Genomic DNA, 19,163 nt, shown 5'->3' with positions numbered 1-19,163 from the left:
GCCGCTGGAGGTACGAAACCTCTTTCCACGCTCAGAGCACACGGGGGCGGGGGGGGGGGGGGGGCTTGGGTGGGGGTGTAGGAGGCTGGGGGCACAGGGAGGGGTCACGGCCGGGCGGGCAGGCTCTAGAAGGTCTGACCTTGCGCTGGTGAGTGGCTCTGGGGTCAGTGGCCGGAAAGGCCATCCGTTTGTCCCCTCCACGGAAGGCCACGAGGCCCCCACAGGCCCGGCCGAGGTGAGCTCTGCCCCCGTGGGGCCTGGTACGGACAGGAGGCATCTGGCTCTCATTATCCCTGTGTCCCAGGGTCTCCCTTCTCGGGTCCAGGCCGGGGTACGAGGCGGGAGGGAAGCCTCCATGCGGCCGGCGGGGGGTGGGGGGCGACCCCGCGCAGCTGGATGCAATTAGGAAAGCTGAGAAGTTATTATTTGGGGGTTAAATCAGAACTAATCTCCCCAAGGTGGTGGTCAGGCCCCCTCAAGAATGCGTTCTCGTGATGCAGCCCTCTGGGCCCCGGGGAGTGGGCTCCCTGAGCTCTAGGGATGTGAGGAAAGGGCACAGGGAGGGTGACGCCACCTCCCAGGCCCGGCCTGGCCGAAACGGGGGCCTTGGTGACTCCTGCCGGCCCTCCGGTCCTAGCTCCGTCCACCTCCCGCCACGTCCCCGGGCCCCCGGCAGCCTCTGTCCGTCCGTCCGTCCGTCCGTCCCTCGCTCCCTCCTGCCAGCTATGACATCGCCTGCTGTGGGGCCCGGAGCTGGGACCGGGCGAGTGGCTCCCCCACCTCCACCGGGGAAAGCCGCCCTGCTCTTGGCCTTGAGCGGCCTGCAGCCTACGGAGCGGCCAGGCTGCAGGGCCTGCAAACATGACCAGGGCTGTTTACTCAGCTGTCTGAGTCGGCGCAGGCTCCCCGCCGGGGCCTGGTCTTTCTGGAGTCGAAACGCTCAGCCCTGTCCCCACCCCTGGGCGGTGGCCTCCTCAAGGCAGGACTGCTCTGTGGGAGGCTTCCGTGGACAAGCCACAGCCCTCTGGCCAGAGCCCTGCAGACAGTGAGACCCCGGGGTCGGGGCGGGGGGGAGACCCTCTCAGGGTACTCGTCTCCCCCACCCCCGCACCATGGTTTTTGTGTCTGGACAGGGTCCCTGTGCACAGGAAGCAGATAGCACCCTGGGTCTGGGGCACCCGAGGAGCATTTGACAAAGGGACACAGGTGTGGGCAGAGCTGAGGAGTTTGCGGGGGTGGCGGCCCGAGGTGGGGGAGGGGAGGGTCTGTCCCGCTCAGCCTCCAGGGTCCGCAGGAGCAGGGCTGGGGTGGGGGGGGGGTGGGTCGGGCGACGTAAAGGGCGAGTGGCCAGCACAGGCCCGGGAGAAGCAAGGCGGCCCCCTGGCCGGTGCGGGGGTGGAGGGAACCCGTCTGTAGCGGCCAAACCCCTTCCTGCTGGGGAAGCCTAGACAGTCGTGCTTACAGCCAATGAACGGTGGGAGCGCTATAGCTTGTTTCTTCTAGAAACTTCCAGGCCCCGTCAAGGGGAGGCATCTATTTCCCTGCCCCTCCACAAGTAGAAGGGATGGAAGGGTGCCGTGCGAGTGCGGGGGTAGGGCTGTGGCACAGCTCCCCGGGGCACTCGGGCTTGGAACCGGCTGGTGAGGAACGGTCACGTGGACGGGTCTCAGCCCACAGCGGTCGGCGGTCGGCTGGCCGGCCTGCAGGTGGTTCCAGTTCCTAGACCCTGAGCCGCCTCCAGCGAGGCCCCTGGCGGGGTGGGGCAGAGAGGAGGCGTTCCTGCTGTGTCCCGTCCAAATCTGGACCCGGGGAGGCCGTGAGCGCGGTTAAAATGGCCACGGTCAGCATCCACCCGTCAGCGGTGAACCCAGCGGCCACCACAAACATCGGACACGGTTGGCGGCCGGCATCTGTGAGCAGCCTCTCTGGGCTGTGAGGAAGCCCAGCCTTTTCTCGTCACTTTGAACGAGACCTTCAGGCCTTTGTGGGCTCTGCACCTGCTACCCTGCAAGGGCCCCGCGCCAGGCAGTGGCTCGGGGCATGACAGGGAGGTGGGGGTGCTCAGGGAGTTAGGCGGAGGGCCGAGGCCTGCAGCGCAGGCCCGGTGTCCAGAGGCCGGGAGGATGAGGTCACGAGGACGCGGCCCAGGGTTCAGTGCGCCTGTGACGGCGTCCTGGGGACAAAGGGGAGAGAGCACACCACGGCCGTAGAATGAAGTCACAAAGCTGAGAGACTGAGCGCCAAGCACAGACGGACCGGCTACATCCTGAGGGACAGACTGCCTCTTTCTTCCATCTCCTTAAGATGTACAGTTGAAGGAGCGACAGACACGGGACCAGGCCACCGGGAGGACGAACTGAGGTGCAGGGCGGGTGTGTGCAGAGCGGCCATAATGCCTCAGCAGCCTGCTTGGGTTTTCACCCAAAGCTGAGCCCGGGTCTGGCCCAAGCTGCTGCTCAGAACGTGTACAGGACGGAAGGAAATCCCACACTAACCCCCAGTCCCCATGACGCCTTCCCCCGGAGGGAAGCTTCAGGATTAAAATCTGATGCCTTCGAACTCTACCCATGGAATAGTCACTTGGGTAAACTGCTGCTTTCCCTTTTTGCCTTGGCCGCCAGGGAGCTTTGAACCAAAGTTGTGAGCACCTCTCTGGCTCCACTTAGACTCAGCTCCTTGCCCTCGCCTTCCCTTCATTTTTGGCCTCCGCTTTTAACGACATGCCCCATGGCGTGCTGGTTGTACCCCTAAACCTTTTCTGGGCAAGGCCTGACTCCTTTCTTCCGGGTCCTCAGTCCCCACACCCTTTGGATGCCCCACCCCCGAGTGATGTGGAATTCTGCCCTTGGGAAAGCCTGGGATGCTCATGTCCTGGGCTTGGGCTCAAAGCCCTGGTCCCCTAGTCAGTGTGGTGCCAGGACCCCCTCCGCCCACACTTGCCCCGTCAGTGGGCGCTTGTAAGACGCTGAGTATGGAAGGAACACACAGGTAGAGGTTAAGCGGCAGCTGTCCACCTTGCTTCTATATCTTCTCCTGTTCCGATTCTTGGTTCATCTTTAGCCTGGCCCCTGGCCTCGCGAGTACAGCAGGCCCAAAGTGCCCCTCGCCCCCCAGGCTGAGCTGTCTCCTCTCATCGGACGGGCCCCTCAGATGGCACCCTAGCCCTCTGTCCCTAGGAGCTCATGGTCTGGCCAGGAGACGGGGCAATGGGCAAAGTCGTGGGGGCCGAGAGCCCCGGGGGCAGGCGGGGACCATCCGAAGAGGCTGCCTGCAGGAGGGTGCCCCGGAGGGGAGACCGTCAGCCACGAGGAGGCGAGGAGGCGGTGTTGGGACAGCAGGGGGGAAGGAGGCTGAGGAAAGATCAGACCAGGTGGATCGACAGCTCTTCTGAAGCCGAGGAGATGAGAAGGTCCTTTTCGAACGTGTGCTACCGGGGCAGAGAGGCCTGTGTCAGCCAAGACCGGGAGGTGGGACTCCCATGGGCCTGGGGAGGTGGGGGCAGGTGGGAGGCTCAGGTGGGCTGTGCCTTCAGGGAGGCAACGGGGAGCCACAGAAGGTTATGGGGGGAGAGAGAGAGAGAGAGAGAGTGTGTGTGTGTGTGTGTGTGTGTGTGTGTGTGTGTGGCAGGCCCTCAGATGCTCACACTGAACACAGTTCTGATCTGCTCATTTATTTGGGCACAATGACCCCTCCGACAAGGGGGCATAACCATCCTTGCCTGGTGTGGGGGATGAGCCGTTCTCTCCACGACTGGCACCCCACAGCCGGCCAGGCAGCCGCAGAGCGAAGGGAGATATCTCAGGGAGGGATCACAGACATTCTTGCCAGCTTTTGACATTAAAATAGACTTGGGAAAGCATGGCTGAGACATTTTGAAAGAAAAACAACAAAAGAAACTTCTAGAAGCCAGAACCCCGGCCAACATGAGTTCTTGTCCCAAACAGCCGCTCTGGGGAGAGGAGGAGCCGGTGACCCCGACCTGGCACCGCTGTGGGGTCGATGGGGACCAGGGGCTGGACCTGAGAAGGGTCGCAGCCTATGCAGGCTGCCTCAGGGTCCTGGAGCGGCCGTAAGAGCAGGTGTTCGTTTCCAGACTCCCCAAGAAGAAAGTGCAGTAACCAAGGCCTGGCTGGAAGGGGGACCCCCCAGGGGGGTGCCTGCCTGGACAGATGGCGTCTGAGGCTGGGCACCCCGGGCCGTGACGCCTTCGTCATCAGATGCTGCTGGAACAGGACTCTGAGGTGGCTCAGTTTACCCCGTTGACCAGAGTCGTCAGGCTGCTAGATGCAGAGGTCTAGATACAAATTCAACTGCGAAGGAGAGAAATCCATTTCCCTCTTTCCTCAAGGATGCTCGGGGGTAGAGCCCGGCTGGGAGGTCTCAGCCCCTGCAGCCCCCAGCCCAGAGCTGGTGGCATGGGGACCCGTGGACACCTACCGGTTCCCGGGTTTGACCTCTGCCTCCCCCCCCACCCCACCCCGCAACGATCCCCGGACATGGAGTCTCGGGTCCGAATTCCCACGGGGCCAGGAGCTGAGACTATGCGGCTACACTGGCTTAGTGGGAACCTAAAGGCTGGATTATTTTTCTTTGGGGAGGAGGAGGTGGCCGGTCCCGGAGACATTTCACTTGTAAATTAGGTCTTGGCTTTTCTCTCCCCTCTGTCTTCCCTCCCCCCACCCCAATGTCCAGCCTGGGGAGCGGTGGGCTGGTCACAGAGAGTGGTGCCGGCAGAGGCTTCTGGGCGGACAAGTTGCTGGACACTGGTTCAAGGTCCCCACACCCCGCCTGCCTCGGGCAGGAGCTGCTTCCGGCCACAGCGCAGACAATGCGCCAGCGGGGGAGGGGTGGCCTGGGGCCAGAACCCCTCCCCCCCCTTCCCAGCCACACAGGAAGACAGCATGTCCTGGAGTGAACCCGCATCCAGGCGCTGTGATTTAGCCAGATTCCCAGAGGAAGCATCGCCATGTGAATCAGACCGACTCCTTTCAACTTTAAAATGACGAGGGGCCCTAAGACCCCGCCTGGAGGGGAGGTGGGGGCTTTAGAAAATATCGCCCTCCTCATCTGCACCTCTCTTGCAGCCCTGGCCCGGGGTTAGGGTGACCTTTCCACCACAGGGCCTTTGCACCGGCTGCGCCCGCTGCCTGACACGCTGTCCTCCAGGTTTCGGCCGCGATGCTTCCCTATGGCCTGTGTCCCTCTCTGCCCTTGCAGGAGGGTCCCTCCAGTCAGGTCGCTCGTGTTAAACGTGCTCATGTGTTGTCTGTTACCCCTGCCCTGCCCCCCTCCCCCCAACACTGGCTCTAAGCTGTGCTGGGACCTGCCTGTCTCGGTCCCAGCTGTATCCGGTGGGACTGTATGAGTTCTCCCCAGTCACTGCCACCCGGCCTTCCCTGCCCAACCCCCACCTGGCAGTCCCCCCCTGCACCCTGCAGGGCTCAGCGGTCATGACCACACCCCAATGTGTCTGTCTGCTCCCTGGTTTCCCCACCCTGGAAACGCCCCCTCAGCCTGGGCCAAGGGAGCCGACGGGCCCTCTGCAGGGCGGTCTGTGACCTGGGCCTCTGGGCCTCACCACAGACCGTCGTCCTCCCTCTGGGTGCGGCCCAACAATTGGGGTGAGGATTCTGGCACCGGGAGCTGGGTGCTCCAGTGACCGGTCAGGGTCAAAGCCGCTGACAGCCCCCTTCTTCTGTGACACCAGGGCTGGCCCCTGGAGACAGGAAGATGCCCCTGCCACCGGCTCTGTGGACCAGGGGGCCGGCTTGCAGAGCCTGCTGGGAGGACCTGGGCCCCCGGATCAGTGCAGAGAGCAGACGTCTGGAGTGGAGCTGCCCTCCCCGAGCCTGGAGGTCCGAGCGCCAGCCCCAGCCCTGCTCCAGCGGGCAGGCCTTCCCACCCTCGCCGCAACCTGGCCGAGGACCCGGCTGCTGGCCGCTGTCCCTAGCCTGTGGCACTCGCCCAGGTCCCCCAGCCCAGCCGTACCCGGGGCCTTGCGTGTCCCGTACCCAATGCCAGCAGCACTCCGGGCTCTGCTCCCATCCCATAGACTCAGCCAAGCAGCGATGCCTCAGGGAAGCCCTCCGGGATCTGCCTGCTCTGCTCTCTCCGGCACCTGAAATTTTCCCAGCGCTGAGAAGGGCAGTTTGAGCAGCTCTGACTGGGTTTCTCTCTTGCTCGCCTTGGCTTTTTTTTTCCCCCTGAGGGGAAGGAAGGTGTTCCATTTTTTGCTTATTTTGGTATTTCCAAAATCTCTTAGCATGAAACCTGGCATACAGCGGGCCGCAAGAAAGTACTTGTTGGTTGACGTCTTGCTGGGTGAGTGGGCTGGACCGGTGGCCCGATCCCTGGTCCTCAGAGAGTGAGAGAATGTGTGTGCGTGTGTGTGTGTGTGTGTGTGCACGCCCCTTCCTCCCCACCCTCTCCGCTGCGATCGGGGAGGACCATTCCACGGGTCCGCCCCTACCCGGGTGTCCCCAGCCTGGAGCTCAGGAGACTCAGACCTGCTCTGCAGGCCAACTCACCACGCCCCTCGTGCCTTCTGGAAACTTCCCTGGAGTCCCGGCTTCTCCCCCACCCCGCCGCCTCTACCGCTGCCCTGGCCACTTAGGGTTTAGGTATTGGCTCCAGGGTCCCTCTCCCTCCCCCCGGTGACAGAGAGCACGGGGTACTACGCGGCCATGAAAAGGCATGAAGCACGATGAAATTCTTCACACCCACGAGGAGGCTAAATAATCATAATCGTGATCATAAAAACACAAGGGGAAATAGCAGGATGGGAAGAAGCTGGGACCCTGGTTCAGTCCCTGGGGGCAAGTTTGGCGGCAGCCCCGCTCGTGGCTGTGCCCCAGGAAAGCGGGGAGCAGTGGCTCCAGCAGGCCCCGCATGCCCACGTGCACCGCGGCACGACACAAAACGCCGGGGGGGGGGGGGGGGGGGGATCCGCTGCGTCCCACTCGCCGCCCCCTGGGGTGCAGGGGTGCAGCTGAGAACAACCCGGGTCCTCATCATGCCCCCCTACGGCCCCCCAGGCAGACACCCCTCCCGAGAGGTGAAGGAACCCGCCCTGGGCACACTCCTCCCGCGCCCTTCCCGACTCGCTGCCCGCGGCCACGTCCTTTCCTGGCCGCAGGGCGCCCTCTGGTGGGCGCACTGGGAGTTGCCGGGGACCCACAGGAGAAACCCGGGGTGGAGCGGACCCCAAGGTCAAGCCAGAGGCCAGGGGCGGCCTGGGGACAAAGACCTGCCCACACGAGTCCTGGGGACGGGCTGGTGAGGAGGCAGAAACCTCTGATTTCTCAGGCGTGGGTGGTGTTCCTGCCCCAAGGCGCAGAGGGGACGGGGAGCCCCGGAAGGGCTCCGGTCTGCATCTCCCAGGGACGCACTTCCTCCCAGCCTGTCGGGGGCACTGTGGACCTCCAGCCACGCGGATGCTGCGTCTACCCGCAGAGGAGAGGATGCCCCCTGCCCTCGGCCACGGCCACGCAGAGCGAGGAGACCCCGGGGCCGGGACTGAGGGCGGGGCTGGGAGGGGTGACACTGTGACCTGTAACAAGAAACGTGTGCTGGTCTGCAGAGCAGTTCGGGCACCGGGAGCTCCCCGGGAATTTCCTGAGAGCTGAGAAGGGCAAAGGTGTCTTTTGTCATGTGAATGAGGTGGCTTGGGGTGGGGGGGGGAGCCCACACCTGAGGATGGGGGCTGGTCACCAGAAGAACCCACCTGGGGGTCAGAGGGCTAGAATTTTCCCTCTCTGCCCTCCCGCCCCCTTCCCTGGACCTGAGAGGAGAGGGGCTGGAGGGGAGGATCAGTCCCCAAGGGCCAGCGATGTCCTTAGCCTATGGGGCTGGACACTGTCTCCTGGCAGATGGTGTCGCACCAAGTGCAATCGTAGGACACCCCTGGCTGCTGTCCAACAGTGGCTTGGTGACGGAAGGAACCCCCACGTCAGAATTAGGTGCGGAACTTTTTAGAGGGTGACCGAACCACCTGTCACGTCTCCTCCCGTTACTTCCATGGAAAACTGAAGCCGAACTGGGCAGCTCTTGTCCAGAGATGGTAACATGGCGGGGGGGGGGGGGGGGGGGGCGGGAATCCAGGTTTAAAACTGGACCCACCAGGTGGGGAAGAGATTTTCCTTCTTGTCATAACCTCACATACCACCGTCACCGTCTCCATCACGACCATCATCACTTGCCAAAGAAACTCTCAGCGGTCATCACTGGGCAGCCCACGCCAGCCCCGGCCATGTGGTCATGGTCCCTTCCACACATACCCCAGCAGCAACTCTGGACTCAGGTTGGTGGGAGTGAGGCAGGGTATAGGCGGTCATTGGCCCCAGATCTGCCCAGATCTCTCTCTCTAGGAGGGACAGGGACAGATTCAGCACCCTGGGACCCCGGCCGAGATGGAGGGCAAAGGGGCTGTCTCAGACTAGCTGGGACAACCAGGAGGGCTCCCTGGAGGAGGTACCAGCCACTTCAGTGGGCTGGAGAAGCGTTTCAGGAGTCTCCTGGTGAAGAAGGGCTGGGAAGGGATGCTGTAGGCAATGTGCCCAAAATAGACCATGGGGGGGGGGGTCCCTGTGGTCAGAGGGGGTGAGTGGGGGCTGGAGCCTCAGTGCAAGTGGGCTTGATGAGGGTGGGGTGCAGGGACTGTGCTCCTGGGAACCACAGGGAGGTCCCCTATGGGGACAGGCAGGCGTTACACCCCATTTCTAGATCAAAGCTCCAAAACTTCTAAAGGAAGCCACTCACCTAACACAGGAGCACAGCCCAAGCCTGCGTGGCCTCCAGGCTCAGCCGACAGGCCTCACGCTTGCTCACCTCCGTGTCTTTGCTCATGCTGGTCCCTCGGCCCCAAAGATTGTCCCTTGGAACGTCCAGCAGCCCGGCCACGGCTCTCTCCCCCAGAAAGCTTTCCCCGGCCACTGCTGTCTGGGCAGCCCTCCCTGGGGTTCTCACCTCCGTGGGACCCCTGGGCTCTGGCCTACCGTCAGACTCCGCGGTGGTCTCCCCTCCTCCTCTGGCTGTCACCAGTGCCAGGGAATGAGCCTCTGTCCCCAGTGACCGAGAGTGCCATGCCCAGAGAGGCTGGAACCTTGCCCAGGGTCTCCTGGCTGGGACAGGACAGCAGGCCCCCTCAGCTTGTCCCTTATCTGGCGGGGGGGGGGAGGGGTTCCTCCACACTTGCCCGTCCTGGGCCATAGGCCCCGGAGGGGACCAAAGCCCCAGGGCCTCAGAAAGTCTGCACCTACATTTCTGGCTTCATAAGAGTTCGGCCAGAATAGGCACCTCCCTGGCCAGAGAAGGACGCACCTGCCAGGTGGACCCGGCCAAGCAAACCATCCCAGCAATGTATTCACTCGATATATTTATATATTTGCTGCCGCTGCTGTTACCGTCCTGTGAAGGGCTAAAGAGCCAGTGTGATTCGATTCCAGGCCTTCCTGGCACCCCTGCGGGCTGTCACTCCATTCACACTTGCTTGCAGGACCCAGTTGTGACGGCCCCGGGGAGCCCCCAGCACCGGTCCAGACACGGCAGACCGTGTCTTCTCCCATGAGGCCCCTTGGGGAGGAATGCAGCCCCCGATTCCCACAGGGAGTGTGCGCAGAGGAGCTGGGTTCAGACCCACTCTGAAGACTGGGAACCCCCCAGTGGGTGGCTCAGTCGGTTCGGCGTCCGACTTCGGCTCAGGTCATGATCTCGCGTTTTGTGGGTTCGAGCCCCGCGTCCGGCTCTGTGCTGACAGCTCGGAGCCTGGAGCCCGTTTCAGATTCTGTGTCTCCCTCCCTCTCTGCCCCTCTCCCACTTTGCTCTCTCTCTCTCTCTCTCTCTCTCTCTCAAATATAAATAAATAAGCATTAAAAAAAAGACGGGGAACCCCCCCAGATCCCTCAAGCAGCAGCTCCGAATGGGAGTTAAACCTGGATGCAGGTGAGTGGGGGGCAGAGGGGGAAGCAAATTTGGATGGGCCAACACAGTTCCATCACCCCCTCCATTCATTCATTCGTTCATTCATTCACCACTGTGGGGTGCTGCCCAGGTGACAGGCCACAGGGCTGGCCCAGGACTCAGCATTGGTGACAACCTCCCATTTCACAGCTGGCCAAACCGAGGGCCAGAACTCGAGATCCAAAGGCATCTTCTGGACCAGGACCGGATCCTGCCCCGACACCCCGGACGCTCCTTCTGGTGGCACGTGTGCGTCTCAGGCCAAGATGAGGAACCCCCATGAGGGCGCATGCTGACGGGCGGGGTCCGCGCTCCCACCTCCCCAGGGCCCTCGACGAGGCAGGCAAGGAAGTCCACGTGGCCAGGCCGGGGACCCCAGCCCACGGGTAGGATGCTGGACAGGAGGGGTGGTGGTGCATCCAGGGGACCCCCTTGGATGCCGGGGCAGGCGCACTTGGGCGTGAGTCCTTCCTCGGCCACCGGGTGACCCTGGCGGTTCTCCCCGCCTGCGCTTTCTTCCCACCCTTAAAGCAGGGGCTCCGACCTGATGCTTGGACTCTGGGTCACGTGGGGCGTGGACGCCGATTCCCGGCTGCTGCCGCAGCCAGTGGTCAAGCCCTGGTGCCGCCGCTCCAGTGCCTGAGACAAAGAACTCAGGTCCCATCGATTTGGGGAGGTCAACCTGGCAAATAGGATTATGGCCACGGTTGCAATGACATTTCAGACAGCTAATCCGGCTTCCTGAGGATGAGTCCTCGGCTCAGAAAGGAGCTTCCCACTCCCCCAAAAGATTGGCCGGTCACTCCCTGAGTGGGTCCTACTCAACACTCTTCTTGCGAACAGGAATGGCTGGGCATGTGTGTATGTGTGTGTGTGTGTGTGTGTGTGCACCTGTTCCTTTATTCCTTCAGCACAGAATTCCTGGACCTGGCTGTCGGCGAGGAGGGCTGAGCTGAACCCCCGGGGAGGAGGTCTGAATAATCATTTGGGTGGATCCAGGCCAGGGACATCTGAGTAGATCACGGGGTGGGGAGAGGTTGGTGACTGTGTGACCCAATGTCCATCTCCCCATCTGCCTTCATAACAGACAGAGCTCCAATTTTAGCTGGGGGTAGGGCTGCTCAGTGAAAAGACTACATTTCCCAGCCTTCCTTGCAGCTAGCAATGGCCATGTGACCAAGTTCTGGCCAATGAGAAGTAAGCGGGAGTGTCCTGGAATGGATCCGAGGAATGCCCTTATTTGGTCCTTCTTCTTCCATCTTGCGTCCTGGAAAATAGATGTGATGGCAGAGCCCTAGCAGCCACCTTGCAGTCAGAGGTGAAGGGACACATGCTCAGGAAGGCAGAGTGATGAGTTGTCAGGGGCCTGGGTCCCTGATGCCAGATATGGCCTTTATCCCAGTCCTAGTTTACCTACATCTAGTCTTCTTTTATGGGAAAGAAAAATACACATTTACCTTGCTTAAGCACTGCCGTTTGGAATTTGATCATAATATGTGGTTGAACCCAGTCAGACCTGGGTGTATGGGGGAACAGCATTTGGAGAGGAGAACAACACGTGCGAAAGCCCGAGGTGTGATCAACTTGGGGGGACTGTGTAGGGTGGACCGGATCACGAGGTGCCAACAGGGCGGGACCTGACCCTGGGTATAAATACGGCCTCCTGCACGGCGCTGAGGAGCTGGGGCCACACCCTCCAGACCAGAAACTGTGAAGTCAAAGGCCTGGAGGGGCCCATGGAAACATACCGAGTGGCATGGGGGGTGTCAGGCAGTGGTCGTGGAGAGGGCCGTGGTGCGACAGGAATCTCGAGGGTGTGACAGGCTGCTGGGTGTCCTCCAGAAGCCGTCATCCCCTTCTCCCTTGTCCCTTGGTTGGGCTCCCTCCTGTCCTGTGGAGTGCAGCCCCCTGGCAGCTGGGCGTGGCCACCGACCCGAACGGTGGACCACAGACTGCTGCCCCAGACCCCGGGCTGAATGGCATTAGGGGCGTGTGTCGGGAGCCCAGAATGCCCAGGGCTTGAAAGGCTGCCCTTGGGGTTGGTGGGGGGGGTGGGGTGGGGAGGGAGAGCTAGTGAAGTCCAGGCCTTTCCTGTCATGGGAATGAGGTAGGCTCCGGGCCACGTTTTCCAAGTTTCTATTTGTCGCGGGCTTTTTCAAAGCGGGAAAGGGTCTGGAAGTTTTCTCCCTTTTTGGTGTCTTTGGAGATGATCCTGTGGCCCTTCTCCCTTGACCTACTGACGGAGCGTGCTTGGGCAGGTTTCCAGGGCCGTGCCATCCTCAAGGCCCTGAGCGCCCCCGTCCCCCTGCCTCAGTTCCCTCGTCTGTCGGTGGGGGCTCGCTCACAGGGCTGCGCCGAGGAGTAGGTCAAGGAACAGAGTCTGTGCCACACGCGTGTGCTAAACACAACCCGGTTTCTCTTCCTGTCCTGCTCACTGAGGGGCCTGTGACCCAAGCCAGACCAATCGCAGGCAGTGAGAGTCAATCTTGCAACTTTTGTTTGGAACCGTGGGAGAGGAAGCTCTTTGCTCCTGCGTCCTGGGGCTGCAGGGTAGGGGCCTGGGCTGGGAGGGGCTGCTGCCTGGGGTGGAAAGGGGCTGCCTGAGAAGGAGGCCAACTCCTAGGTAAGCAGAACCAACAGAAGGAGGAACAGAGATCACTGGTAACTTTACCTGAGCCCTGGATTCAGCTCTGCCTGAAGCCGCACTGGCCTTGGGCGCCTCAGTCTCCTGGCTCGAAGGTTCCCCTCTTTCATTCCTTCCAGCCTGGCCTCTGTCATTTGCAACAGGAAAAGTCCTGACTAAGACAGGGGTCGGCAAGCTACGGCCAGGGGCCAAATGCCCAAGCGAAGAATGGATTTTACACGGTTACAGAGTTGTAAAGAAAACGAACAAATCGAAGAAGATTATGTGATAGAGACCGCGTGTGGCCCCTGCCAAATCGGAAATATTTACCATCTGGCCCTTTACAGAAAAAGTTTGCCAAATCCTGGATTAATACATTTCTTACTAAATTCTTTTTTCTTCTCTTTTCTTTTCTCTTTTCTTTTCTCTTTCCTTTCCTCTTTCCCCCTTTCTTTTCTTTTTCCTTTCCTTTCCTTTCCTTTCCTCTTTCCTCTTTTCTCTTTCCTTTCCTCTTTTCTTTTTTCTTTCCTTTTCTTTTCTTGAGGTGGGGGAGGGGCAGAGAGGGAGAGAGAGAATCCTAAGCCGGCTCCATGCCAAGCATGGAGCCTGACATGGGGCTCGATCTCACGACCATGAGATCATGACCATGAGATCACGGCCTGAGCCGAAATCAAGATCAATCAAGTTAATCACGCTTAACTGACTGAGCCACCCAGGCGCCCCTCTTACGAACACGCTTAATCTCAGTACTTGGTTTTACTGATTTTCATCTTCCCTTTTAGCGGTGGAAGCAATACATTTGCCCGAGCGCGGCTTTGACCGCCTTCTGCACATGCGGCGTGCGGTTCTCTGGAGGGCACTTTCACAACTGGCTGCCCCACCTGAGTGCCGACACGGGGTCTCGTCTTCCATGCTCACTGCCCATCACTGCTCCCACCCTCTGTCCCGAGGGGCTTCTGAGTGTCCTGGGTCTTTGAAAAGAGGGAGGGGAAGGGGTTTGCACAGGGACATCTGGATAGGGAGGGAAAGTCCTGGGTCCCAGGCAGACAGACGTCTTTCTGATGGAAAACTCACGGGTTCTGTGCTGGCGGGTGCAAGACCCTGATGGAAGGTTCTCGCTCCACAGCAGTGAGAAGAGCGGCCGTATAGAGGGTGGCCGACGTGGCCTGGTCCTCCCGGACTGTCTGGTTCCAGGACGGGAAGTCTCTCATGCTGGGGAACCTCCCCCCCTCCCGTCCTGGGAGAGTCGGTCATCCCGGCTGGAGCACCTCCACCTGGGCAGGCATGTGACACTCTCCTGACGGTGGCCGTCCTCGGGCACCTGCTGAGCTTCCATATGATGGATCATGTCCGAGCAACTCTTCAAAGCCTGGCCCCTTGTGTCCCCAAGTGTCCTCCCAATGCCGGTCCCCCCGTCCCCTTGTTCCTCTCTGGCCCCAAATCCTGGGGGCCCTGTGTCCTTTCCACTCCGGCTCATGCAGCCCGAGTGACCATTTTCCGGTAGCTGGTGCCTGTTTTCTCTCTATTCTGCTGTTAAGATACCCAGTCGCTCTCCGCTTCTCTTAGACCCTCCCTCTGGATTGCAAAAACCTGGCCGGAAAGTCTCTAAACTAGGGAGGGCCGTGTGCCCCCTTCTCCCTCTGGCCGTAACAATCCTACTTCCCATTTGGGCAGGTGCAGACCTCTGACTCAGCAGAGGAACCCCGATAAGCCAAGGGGGAAGCAACCCACTGATGCAAATTTCACAATGGTGCTTCGCTCTAAGACTTTTCTTTATCCTGGTGGTTGTGTTCGCGGGCAGTGGGAGAGGCGCATCACAAGCCACCGTAAGCTGGAAGTCTGAACAAGGGCCGCTGAGCTGTTGGCCTCTCTGGGTTCAAGTGCCACATCTGGGGGTGGGGATCAGCCCCCCCTGTCCAGGCAGGTGGGGTCTGCATCAGCCAGGGTAAGTCACACAAGACGCAATAAACAAACCACCCCCCCCCATCACGGCGCACTGATACCATAAAGGTGGATTCCTCTCTCGAATCCCAGTTCAGCCGGGTTGGTGGGCTTCTCTTGGGTCCTCTGTCTGCCCAGCAGGTGTCAGTGGAGGGGACGACACCCACCTGAGAGTGGAGATGAGTGGAGGAAACCCGGTCACCAAGGTAACAATTTGTGATGCTTCCCTCCACAGGGGCCGACCTGACCCCCCGCACCTTTGAGCCAAATGGCAAGTTTGTGGCCCTGAGCCCCCCAACAAATGCCTCGCCTGCTGGGTGCAAAACCTACGCAGAGGTCAGAAGCCATGGCCCCGTCACATAGGATAGCCTGCACGTTTTATTTGTGAAGAATGGTGGCCGGCCGCAGGAGCTGACTCCGTCCAGTTCTCTGGGCTTCTGGGCACCCCGTGCGATCTTGTCCAGCTCTGGGGTCTGCCCTCGGGGAAGGGAGAAGCTCAGTCTGTCCTTCTCCAGGGGAGCCCTCGGCAGCACGTGGAGCGTGGCTCTCTCGAGCTTCTGCTGAAACTCATCTGTCTCCTACAGCCTCTTCTCCCAGGCAGGCGCCTGTCCCCACTCACCGGAGGGTGCACCGACCCTCCCGCGAAGTGGGGGGACTCCTTCCCCTGGCCCCCTCCCTGCCAGGGGCTCTGGAAAACCTTGTGCACAGAGAGGACCTGGGATATGGACTCAGAACCTTCATTTGTCCAGTGGGAGCATTTCCCAAATGTGCTGATCTCCAGAGCCATTGGAGTCCTTATTAAACATGCAGACTCCCAGGCCCCTTCCCCAGGACATTCTGGAGAAGTAGGTCTAGGGTAATGCAGGGGTCGGCCGCTCAGGCAAGCCTGGGACGCTCCATTCAGGACCCACCCCCGGTGGGCCTTCTCCCTCACCAGTCTTCAATAGCTCCCCAGTGCCCATGAAATCGAGTCCCTGCTCCTCAGCCTGGCATTTGCGCCTCTCTGTGTGTGAGCCCCCGTCTCCTGGTTTCGTCTTTCACCCTGGCCCACGACCTCCCAGCGCCCAGAAGCCCTTGTTCACGCTGTTCGGTCATTTGGATTTCTGCCTCCCTATGTCCGCACGTCCAAATCGTACCGTACCCGTTTTATATCGCCGGGGGGTCGATCACCACACACGAAGCAGCTTAAAACAACACCCCGTCGTTATCCCACGGTTGTGTGCGCGCAGAAGTCCGGCAAGGCGCGGCTGGTTCTCCGCTCAGGGTCTCACAACGTGGGAGCCCGCGTGAGGGCAGGCAGGAGCCCAGGTGGCTCCGGGGAGTTCGTGGCAGAATTCAGGTCCTGACACTGTAGGACCGAGGTGGCGGGTCCCCGGCGGCTGTGAGCCAGGGGCTGCTCTGGGCTCCCAGAAGCCATCTGGATTCCTTGCCGCGAGGCCTCCTCATCTTCAAAGCCGGTGATGGTGCCCCACATCCTTCCCGTGCTTCAAATCCCTCGGACTGCCTCAAGCCAGAGACTATTCTCTGCTGGTAAAGCGCTGGCATGATTAGGTCCGTTGCACTTGGGATCCCCTTCGGATGAACTCAAAGTCAACTGATTAGTGATCTTATCACACCTTTGCCGCGAAACGTAACGGGCATGCGATCTCGTCATAGTCACTCGCAGTCTCTGGGATTCGGGCAGGACATCTTGGGGGGGGCTGTTAGGAATTCTGCCACCACAAATCCACTCCTTTCCAGGCCCTTCTCATGTACCTCCCTACCCCTGGGGTTTGTCCCGTGCCATTGGCACCCTCCTCATGGCCTCCTGCCACACTGTGCCCCGCCTTGAACTGGGGACTTCCAGCATCGGGACGTGGACGTGCGCATGAGGCACAGGCCCTGTCTCCCTAGAGGCCGAGACGCGCAGCGGGAGGAACCCGAGCTCTGCGCCTGATGGGCCTGGGTTCAAGTCCCAGCTTCGCCAACTCGCGACCTCGGCCGAGCGCTTCCTTCTCTACCTCAGTTTCCTCATTTTGCGCAGTGAGTCTGCTAACACCATTTCACGAGGCCGCGTGAGGTCCAGCAGCCGGGTACTTTCTGGACGAGGCCGCACCCAACACTCAGTGTAACCTGGGGCGGAGCCGACGGGGTTCGGGAAACACTTGCCGGTGAAGCCCGTAGCAAGACACGAGAGCAAGGCAGGAGAAAGGCGGTGAGAACGGGGTGCGGTCGGCGCTGGAGATGGTGGCTGAGCTCAATCTCAAGGTTGAAAAGAGTCCCTGTCAGGTCCCTGCTCCCGACAGCTTGTGACATCTTGGGTCTTGGCTGCTGGCTCCCTCCTGGAAAGTCGTTTGTTCATTCATCGATTGTTTATTGAGCGCCTGCTGAGCGAGAACCAAAGCAGACGTGGACATGGTCCCCATGGAGCTTACAGGCTGGCGGTAGACAGGAAACAAGGAACGGCACATTGTCCTCAGTGTCACAAAGGGAACAATGGAATGTTATGATAGGGAATCCCAGTGAGTATGTTCAGGAGGAGGAATGTGTGGGCCCCTCCGATGCGGGACATTTATGCTGGAGCCACACAGAACCAGGGGAAGAACGCTGCACTGGAAGAAGAGACAGTGTGTGCAAAGGCCCTGGGGCAGGAGCCAGTTTTGTGTTTTGGTATGGACGTGAGTGTGTGTGTGTATCCACACACATACACACACACACACACACACACACACACACACACACACGGGAAAGGGATTCATAGAGCTCTTCCCACCCCAGATGTCTCCCAACCTTGAGGCCATTCAGAGCTCCAGCCATCCCCCTGGAGACGCAGAGGAGAAACCACACTGTCCAGGGAGGGCCTTACAGGTCTCCAACCCCGGAGATACCTTTCTCCGCCGCGCCGCCTCCCTCCCGTGGCCGGCAGGGGGCAGCACCACGCCGCGCCGCTGTCCCTCTGCGTCTGGAGGGGCGCTGCTCTGCGTCCTGCCCTCCCGGGGAAACCGAGGCACAGGGAGGCAGGTGGAGACCAAGAAGGGACCCAGGCGTCCCGCCCGCACCCTCCCCCCTCCCCTGCCCCGCCCTGCCCGGCTGCTTCAGGAGCCGACCCGCCCTCGGGACCTCAGGCTCGGGATCCGACGGGGGTGGGCTGCTGGGGGGGGGGATCCGCGCGGCCGGGGGTCTCGAGCGGTCGCCCAGACTGGAGCTGAGGAGGGGCCACCATCGCGGCCGTCGTTATTCAAGCCCCGCCTCTGCCCAACAGCTCCTGACCATTCGCCCCTTTCTCGGTCGCTGAGACTGAGGCTGGCGGCGGCGGGGGGCGCGGAGTGGTCCCCGGACTCGGTGACAGGGTCGGGGACCCCGCTCACCGCGCCGACCCGGACCCGGCGTGGCCCCGCGGCCCGCGACGCCCCGGCCCTAGTGCGCCCGCGGGCCCGCGTCTGAGCGTCCGTGGTGTCGCCGCCGGGGGGCAGCATCGGCCCGCGCGCCCGGCTCCTCCCGCCGCTCCCCGCTCCCAGCCGGCCCCGCTCCCGCCTCCGGCTGCTGCGTAGGGCTGGGCCCTGGCCTTCGGGGTCCAGCGCTCAGTTTCCCGTCCCACCGAAAGGGGCGCAGGGGACACCTGGGAGCGACGCTGTTACTCCACTTCTCTTTGAGACTCAGTTTCCCTGCCTGTGTTCAATCTCCAACGTCCTTTTCCTCGGGGGGCCCTCCCCACGCGACCGGCCCGGGACAGCGGCACCTGCGCGGCCTCTGATCGACGGGGCGGGCCGACGAAGGGCCCGCGCCCCGGTCGTGGCGAAGGTTTAGGGAACCTGCGAGGATTACCAGGGGATGGGGCAGCGATCTGAGCAGGACTGCAGGGGCACGGGTAGGTCAGGTAGCTAGAGTTCCCGCCCGGGGCTTGGCTAGGTGGGACCCAGGGTGTCTGGAAACAACCGCCGCCGCCCTCCTCTCAGCCCCGCGAGTCTCGGGTCCCAGCGGGTCGTCGGGAATTAAGCGCTTCCCAGCTCCGTCTGCGCGCCCAAGGGTGGCACGCTCGAGGGCGTCCCGGGGCTGTGAGCGCGCGCAACAAGGGCTTGGCCAGGACAGCGGTTAGGCGGCTGGTCAAGTTCCGCCCCTCAGGACAGACCAGGCTTCGGCGCAGCAGGGTCTGCGGGGCTGGCCACCCACTCGGCCCCCCCTCCCCCCGGCCTGTGCCAAACCGGACAGTTCTGAATGTACCAGGGTTAGACCTCGCGCTCCGGGCTCTGAACGTGAACACTGAGCCGGGCACTGCGGAGGGGACTGAGCAGACTTCGGGGACCTCAGGCAGTGGAAGATGGGACGCAGGGGCCCCCTCCACATCCTCCTCTCCCTCCCCATCACGGTGCTTAGCGCAATGGCTTCCTCAGGAGGTCATCCAAGCCATCCGCCTGCACCTGGCCGGGCCTGTCCGTCCCTTCCCGGTCCCCTCTGAGTTAGTCTCTCTGGCACCAGCGCTGACAGGCGGGGGTGACCCTGGGTGCCAGGGGAGGGCTGATCGAGGTCTGCCAGAGAAGCAGTGATGCTTGGGTTGAGGGTGTGGCCCAGGAGGCCCCCAAGTGTGTAATTGCTGGGGGGGGGGAGGGGAAGCGTGCAAAAGAGGCTATGGGTTGGGTGGTCTCCCCCCCCTCCCCACCAGAGA

Source organism: Felis catus, chromosome B4 (genome assembly GCF_018350175.1).
Source record: "Felis catus isolate Fca126 chromosome B4, F.catus_Fca126_mat1.0, whole genome shotgun sequence".
NCBI lineage: Eukaryota > Metazoa > Chordata > Mammalia > Carnivora > Felidae > Felis > Felis catus.
The sequence above is the reverse complement of the archived record's forward strand: the minus strand, read 5'-3'. Positions refer to the sequence as shown.